The 8,478-nt window shown below is 40.0% G+C and overlaps 2 pseudogenes; one reads left to right on the forward strand and one right to left on the reverse strand.

The window, feature by feature from the left end:
- Window positions 1–1,193: 1,193 nt before the first annotated feature.
- LOC134964003 (5S ribosomal RNA) lies at window positions 1,194–1,312 on the reverse strand (annotated as a pseudogene).
- A 3,422-nt stretch (window positions 1,313–4,734) lies between these two features.
- On the forward strand, window positions 4,735–4,853 carry LOC134964004 (5S ribosomal RNA; annotated as a pseudogene).
- The last annotated feature ends 3,625 nt before the right edge of the window (window positions 4,854–8,478 follow it).

Consider the following 8,478-nt stretch of genomic DNA (forward strand, 5'->3'; position numbering starts at 1 on the left):
GCAATCAGTAAGAAATCAATGGAACTAGATAAAAGATGTAAAAAAATGCATACGTTGGTATACAATTAATAGTTCAAACTAATAAAAGACAGAAGAAAAAAATTCCTAACAATATAAAATTGGAAATAAGATCAGCATAAAAATAGTATAGATAAGATTCTTAGCTTTTTGAGATGGTTTATATCATAACACCCAACGCGTTTCGTCCTCTCTGGACTTCATCAAGGGGTGGCATATGACTGGGACAGATCATCTATATATACCTAAGTAAATGAGGAAGTGATTGCTACATCACTTCCTGTCAATTAACAGATGCCAAATTACTTAATACGTTTATACACATCAAAAATGAAGCTATGATAGCCTTGCAGCATGGTGTCCCCATGTTGTGCAAAACCGCTTTTAAAAGAAGTCATTATTGTGCTTTAAAAGTCAGTAATAACACTGTAAAACTTGTGATCCTGGACTTCCTGTCCGGATCGTGGGTGACGTCACGTCCGCCCCACTTCCGGCGTCCGGCAACCTCCACTGCGCCTGCGCCGACCGCGGGTTAGGTGATGTTAATGTCATACATCTGCTGTGCATGCGTCCATTCTCCCATCAGAGGTAAGGAAGTGTTCACACAGCGGCGGCCATGTTCTTGAAGCATATTCTTCTCTAGCATCTGATTGTGTCATCATGTGATCGTGGCGGCCATCTTTGTTGTGACTTTTCATATTAAAAATGCTCATTTGACCGAGAAGAAAGAAAAAATTTGATTTTAAGACTACTGTGAATACAAATATTTCTATTAAATTCCACTGGTGCCCCTAATTATAGGAGTATTTACATGGCATATGTATAATGGATGTCTATCCACTATTTAACATTATCACATTAGGCACAGGTGTAGTAGATAATTACAGGATTTAAAATGGAAGAGGGTTAGTTATGAGGCTTAATAGTGCTGGTTTTTTGCAGTGTTGAAATTTGTGCATTAAAATCTGCATGGAAGTGGTTGTGAGTAAAGTCATTCACATATGGGGGTGAAATTGCGGCAGACATATTTCTTAACGTGATGGAAAGATACTCAGGTGTTAACCTGATTATTAGAAAATATTAGAAAATATTATAGAATATTAGCATCTTTTGTAAGCACCCAAATTCCACGTAAGAAAGTTAGTACAATATCCTCATAACCCTTGCTCAAAAAGTTATTACAGCACCCAGTATTCCATGATGGTTCCCCATCTATGTACTAACTGGGCCCAGCACTGCTTGGCTTCCAAGATCGAACGGAGTTGGGCATCTCCAGTGCGGTATGGCTGTATTATTGGCATGGTTTTTTAGAGGTATCATAATGTAATAACGTGGTTGGGGAGGTAACCTTAATAGAAATAGCGACAGAGAGGGGACAGGTTAACAAATAGGAAAAAGATGTAGTCAGCTTACGTTACAAAAAGGGGGCTATTTCATAGCCCTCGTTGAAGCCATCAGGGTGCAGGGTATTGAGTTCAAAAATCCAGTACATTTCTCTTTTTGATAAGAGGTTGGAGAGGTCTCCGCCTCTCTCGCCCAGTGAGACTAGTTCAATGCCCTTGAAGGTTAATTTGTCAGGGTCCGAGTTGTGACAGGCATGGAAATGTTTCGATACTGCATGTGTCAGTACTTTGTTTTTAATGTTCCTTATATGTTCCTGAATACGGATTTTCAAAGGTCTTTTCGTTTTGCCTATGTACTTCATCCCACATGAGCACTCCAGCATGTATATCACTGACACCGTATTACAGTTAATGAACTGTTTGATCTTATAGTCTTTCGGTCCGTTTGTTTTCTTAAAAGTTTTTCTAATGGGGTGTACGTAACGGCATACATTGCAGCGACCGCATTTATAACATCCAACGCATTTAGGCATGCTTGATCTTATTTCCGGGTTCCTTAGCATGCTTGGTGCCACCAGATCTTTAAGATTTTGCGATTTCCTAAATACCACTAGAGGATCTTTTGGGAGATAGTCTTTCAAAATCGGATCCATAAGGAGAATGTTCCAGTGTTTTTTGAGGGTTTTCTTAATAATGTTCTCATGCCTACTATATGTGGTGACAAACCTCACTGTATCATCTCCTTTTTCCTTGGATTTATATTTCAAAAGTTGTTTCCTCTCCAAATTCTTGGCCTTCAGGTTAGCTTCTTCCAAGAGATGGTTCGGATACCCTTTTTCCCTGAATCTTTCGGTGTATACCTGCAGTTGTTGATCTCGGTCCTCAGTATCCTTACAGTTCCGAGCAATTCTGTTGAACTGGGAGAAGTGGATATTATTCTTCCATTGTTGACTGTGATTGCTTCGGTAGTGTACATAGCTGTTCATATCCACTTCCTTAATGTAGTTCTTGGTGATCACTTCATTGCCTGTATGTGTCAGAACCAAGTCAAGGAATTATATCTTCTCTGTGCTTTCCTTTGCAGTGAATTGAAGATTCATGGAATTATTAGATAAGTACGTGAAGAATTCTTTAATACTTGCACCGTCAAGAAGCTAACACTCAAGAGGCACTTTCTCAAAAAGGAAAATGCGGTCATCCACAATTATGACCAATCCAAATCGGGACTAAAACCGACTACAAAATTTTACCCCTTGGAATCAAAGGGCCTCAATGTGGGCATTTTTTATGATCTAGTTAAAAAGGATCTGTGTGAAACTGAAATGGAGGATATTAAAGAGAAAAACCTCACGAACAGAGAAACAAAGGCGATCAAGGAACTTCAGGATAACAAAAACATTGTTATAAAATCTGCTGATAAAGGGTCATTATGGACCTGGAGGCATACGTCGCAGAAGCAAACAGACTTTTGGGGGATAGGACTTCGTACACCCCCCTCCCGGGAGACCCAAAAGATGGTTTTGTGGAGGAACTGAGAACCATACTTTTAAAAGCATTCAGGTGTGAGATTTTAACTAAAGAAGAATACCAGTACCTGCTCAACTCCAACCCCACCACCCCCATTTTTTATTTTTTACCCAAGGTGCACAAATCGATGACGAATCCCCCAGGAAGACCCATTGTGGCCGGGATAGATCCACTGACGTCACACTTGTCCGAATACATGGATGTTTTTCTGAGGAAACATGTGTTAAACCTGCCAGCTTATTTAAAAGACACTACATCCGTCCTGAACCTGATGGACTCATTCGAATGGAAAGACACCTATAGATGGATCACCATAGACGTCCAGTCGCTCTACACCTGCATAGAACATGACAAGGGGGTAGAGGCCTGCAATGGATTCCTGAGTAAAGATGCAGAGATCACAGAGGAGCACAGAATATTTTTATGTGAACTGATGAATTTTATTTCGAAACGTAATTATTTTAAATTTTTAGACACCTATTTTTTACAAATCTGCGGCACCGCCATGGGCACAATTTTTGCGCCCAGTTTTGCTAATCTTTTTATGGGAAATTGGGAGAATGAGTACATTTTTAAGGATCATCCATTCCAACAAAATATCGCATTTTATAAACGTTATATAGATGACATTTTGCTTGTGTGGGATGGTGACGGTGCAAGTTTTAAAGAATTCTTCACGTACTTATCTAATAATTCCATGAATCTTCAATTCACTGCAAAGGAAAGCACAGAGAAGATATAATTCCTTGACTTGGTTCTGACACATACAGGCAATGAAGTGATCACCAAGAACTACATTAAGGAAGTGGATATGAACAGCTATGTACACTACCGAAGCAATCATAGTCAACAATGGAAGAATAATATCCACTTCTCCCAGTTCAACAGAATTGCTCGGAACTGTAAGGATACTGAGGACCGAGATCAACAACTGCAGGTATACACCGAAAGATTCAGGGAAAAAGGGTATCCGAACCATCTCTTGGAAGAAGCTAACCTGAAGGCCAAGAATTTGGAGAGGAAACAACTTTTGAAATATAAATCCAAGGAAAAAGGAGATGATACAGTGAGGTTTGTCACCACGTATAGTAGGCATGAGAACATTATTGAGAAAACCCTCAAAAAACACTGGAACATTCTCCTTATGGATCAGATTTTGAAAGACTATCTCCCAAAAGATCCTCTAGTGGTATTTAGGAAATCGCAAAATCTTAAAGATCTGGTGGCACCAAGCATGCTAAGGAACCCGGAAATAAGATCAAGCATGCCTAAATGCGTTGGATGTTATAAATGCGGCCGCTGCAATGTATGCCGTTACGTACACCCCATTAGAAAAACTTTTAAGAAAACAAACGGACCGAAAGACTATAAGATCAAACAGTTCATTAACTGTAATACGGTGTCAGTGATATACATGCTGGAGTGCTCATGTGGGATGAAGTACATAGGCAAAACGAAAAGACCTTTGAAAATCCGTATTCAGGAACATATAAGGAACATTAAAAACAAAGTACTGACACATGCAGTATCGAAACATTTCCATGCCTGTCACAACTCGGACCCTGACAAATTAACCTTCAAGGGCATTGAACTAGTTTCACTGGGCGAGAGAGGCGGAGACCTCTCCAACCTCTTATCAAAAAGAGAAATGTACTGGATTTTTTAACTCAATGCCCTGCACCCTGATGGCTTCAACGAGGGCTATGAAATAGCCCCCTTTTTGTAACGTAAGCTGACTACATCTTTTTCCTATTTGTTAACCTGTCCTCTCTCTGTCGCTATTTCTATTAAGGTTACCTCCCCAACCACGTTATTACATTATGATACCTCTAAAAAACCATGCCAATAATACAGCCATACCGCACTGGAGATGCCCAACTCCGTTCGATCTTGGAAGCCAAGCAGTGCTGGGCCCAGTTAGTACATAGATGGGGAACCATCATGGAATACTGGGTGCTGTAATAACTTTTTGAGCAAGGGTTATGAGGATATTGTACTAACTTTCTTACGTGTAATTTGGGTGCTTACAAAAGATGCTAATATTCTATAATATTTTCTAATATTTTCTAATAATCAGGTTAACACCTGAGTATCTTTCCATCACGTTAAGAAATATGTCTGCCGCAATTTCACCCCCATATGTGAATGACTTTACTCACAACCACTTCCATGCAGATTTTAATGCACAGATTTCAACACTGCAAAAAAACAGCACTATTAAGCCTCATAACTAACCCTCTTCCATTTTAAATCCTGTAATTATCTACTACCCCTGTGCCTAATGTGATAATGTTAAATAGTGGATAGACATCCATTATACATATGCCATGTAAATACTCCTATAATCAGGGGCACCAGTGGAATTTAATAGAAATATTTGTATTCACAGTAGTCTTAAAATCAAATTTTTTCTTTCTTCTCTGTCAAATGAGCATTTTTAATATGAAAAGTCACAACAAAGATGGCCGCCGCGATCACATGATCACACAATCAGATGCTAGAGAAGAATATGCTTCAAGAACATGGCCGCCGCTGTGTGAACACTTTCTTACCTCTGATGGGAGAATGGACGCATGCACAGCAGATGTATGACATTAACATCACCTAACCCGCGGTCGGCGCAGGCGCAGTGGAGGTTGCCGGACGCCGGAAGTGGGGCGGACGTGACGTCACCCACGATCCGGACAGGAAGTCCAGGATCACAAGTTTTACAGTGTTATTACTGACTTTTAAAGCACAATAATGACTTCTTTTAAAAGCGGTTTTGCACAACATGGGGACACCATGCTGCAAGGCTATCATAGCTTCATTTTTGATGTGTATAAACGTATTAAATAATTTGGCATCTGTTAATTGACAGGAAGTGATGTAGCAATCACTTCCTCATTTACTTAGGTATATATAGATGATCTGTCCCAGTCATATGCCACCCCTTGATGAAGTCCAGAGAGGACGAAACGCGTTGGGTGTTATGATATAAACCATCTCAAAAAGCTAAGAATCTTATCTATACTATTTTTATGCTGATCTTATTTCCAGTTTTATACTGTTAGGAATTTTTTTCTTCTGTCTTTTATTAGTGTGAACTATTAATTGTATACCAACGTATGCATTTTTTTACATCTTTTATCTAGTTCCATTGATTTCTTACTGATTGCTGGCTCCTTGTTTAGGGCCATTGCTTTTATTTATTTTTATGTTGGTGCTAATTACAGTTTATTAAATTTTTACTATTTTTATCTGAGTCTGCTCCAAATTATAAGACACCATTGGTCGCTTAAAATCACCTTATTCTTTTTTGCTTACATATATATATATATATATATATATATATATATATATATATATATATATATTTACACACACACATACATTGGAACAAACGAGGTGGCATTCCTAGATTTTAAAAGGTGAGAAACTCTTTAGTGGTATAACAACATTTTGGGGACTTTCACCCCATCATCAGGACCTGATGATGAGGTGAAAGTCCCCGAAACTTTGTTATACCACTAAAGAGTTTTTAACCGTTTAAAATCTCGGAGTGCCACCTCGTTTGTTCCAGTGTATTGATGGGTCAAATCACACTGGGATGGCACACCAGTAAGCTGCATCTACTATAAGAGTCACGCTGCCCTGGGTGAGTGCCAGGTTTGGACTTGAGTGCGTGTGTGTGTGTGTGTGTGTGTGTGTGTGTGTGTGTGTGTGTGTGTGTGTGTGTGTGTGTGTGTATATATATATATATATAATAGATTTATCTAAAAAATATAGAAATATGATAAATTATAAAAATACAGAAGATGAAGCGGGAGCTAAGGTGTAAGAGGGGAGGGACGTTTGAAATGGGAGGTGAGAAGGGTGCAGGGTTGGTCCCAATTGAGGGACCAGCTCGCAGTAAATAGTCGCACTCAGAAAGGGGATTGTCTCCATCTTGATACTGTCCATCCATGGTAACCCTAGAAGGCAGCTGCACTGCAGTACATTGACTGGTGCCTTTCAAATGTTTGGGGTACACTGCCATTTTGATGCCTTTGCCCAGGGGTACTCACAGTCAAGCTCAGGTATGCTTTCTGTATGGGGGATCCTGACACCCAGGTGATAATGGTATCCGGACTCCAGATCGACAGCACAAAGGTCGACACACCTTAGGTCGACGCCAATTGGTCGACACACCTTAGGTCGACATGGACAAAAGGTCGACATGGAAAAAGGTCGACATGAGTTTTTCATGATTTTTTTGAACCTCTTCATACTTAACGATCCACGTGGACTACGATTGGAACGGTAAAGTGTGCCGAGCGAATCGGTAGCGGAGCGCAGGCACCATGCCCGAAGCATGGCGAGCGAAGCGAGCCATGCGAGGGGACGCGGTGCACTAATTGGGGTTCCCGGTCACTCTATGAAGAAAACGACACAAAAAAAACACATTAAAAACTCATGTCGACCTTTTCCCATGTCGACCTTGTTCCTGTCGACCTTTTGTCCATGTCGACCTTTTGTCCACGTCGACCAATTGGCGTCGACATAAGGTGTGTCGACCTTTGTGCTGTCGACCCTCAGTCCCAGACCCGGTGATAATAACTGACATGTAGAGAAAGCAGAGTCCTGGGAATGTAGCCCCAGGCATCGCACTAGGACCCAGATAACAAAATTAAGGGGCTGATTTAAATTGGGAGCAAAGCACAAACAGTAAGGAATTTTGTATCTGGAACAAGTCATGTTGCAATGCAAGGGGAGCTAATATCTTTGTTGGTTTGTGTTTTTTTTGCTTTTTGCATGCTTGGTAAATACTGTCTACTTTTGCATGTAACCCACACATGCTGGGCAGCTTTATTGTTACACTGCAATTTAGATATGCATTTGGACACCCCCCTTACAGATCTAGCTATCTCTGCACATGTTACATCTGAATCCCCTGCAGTGCAACCATGGTGCACAGCAAAGTTACCTGCTTTTCTTTGCTTTGCTCCAAATTCAGAATCAGGCCCCGGGACAAAGATTCTCAAATGCAGTCCTCAAGGCACCCCAACGGTCCAGGTTTCAGGTATATCCATGGCTTAGCACAGATGGTTAAACCAAATTGACTAAGGTGCTAATTAAGTCACCTGTGGCCAAGCATGGATAACCTTAATACCTGGATCATTGGGGTGCCTTGATGACCACATTTGAGAACCTCTGCCTTAGGGGGTATATTTACTAAAAGTCAATTTGGGTCAATTCTGAACTATGTTTGGCCAATTTTGTATCGATTTTGTGTTTCAGGGTCTAAATCACACAGATAATTAACATGGTTATAAAAAATCATCTGTTAGTAAATGTGTGATTTAGACCCTTAAAAACAAAATCAACCAAACATCGACTCAGATCGACTTTTAGTAAATATACCCCTAAATCCCACATTAACTAACAGACGATTTTTGTAATGTTTTAAAGAAATGTCAAAAATCATCTGTTAGTTAATGTGGGATTTAGACCCTAAAACACAAAATCGATCAAAAATCACCCAAAAATAGATCAAAATCGACTTTTAGTAAATATAGCCGAAATGTTTATCCATGTACCCTGTAAAAGAAAGCATATGTGGACTATAGTT

This window comes from Pseudophryne corroboree, chromosome 9, assembly GCF_028390025.1.
Source record: "Pseudophryne corroboree isolate aPseCor3 chromosome 9, aPseCor3.hap2, whole genome shotgun sequence".
Classification (NCBI taxonomy): Eukaryota; Metazoa; Chordata; class Amphibia; order Anura; family Myobatrachidae; genus Pseudophryne; species Pseudophryne corroboree.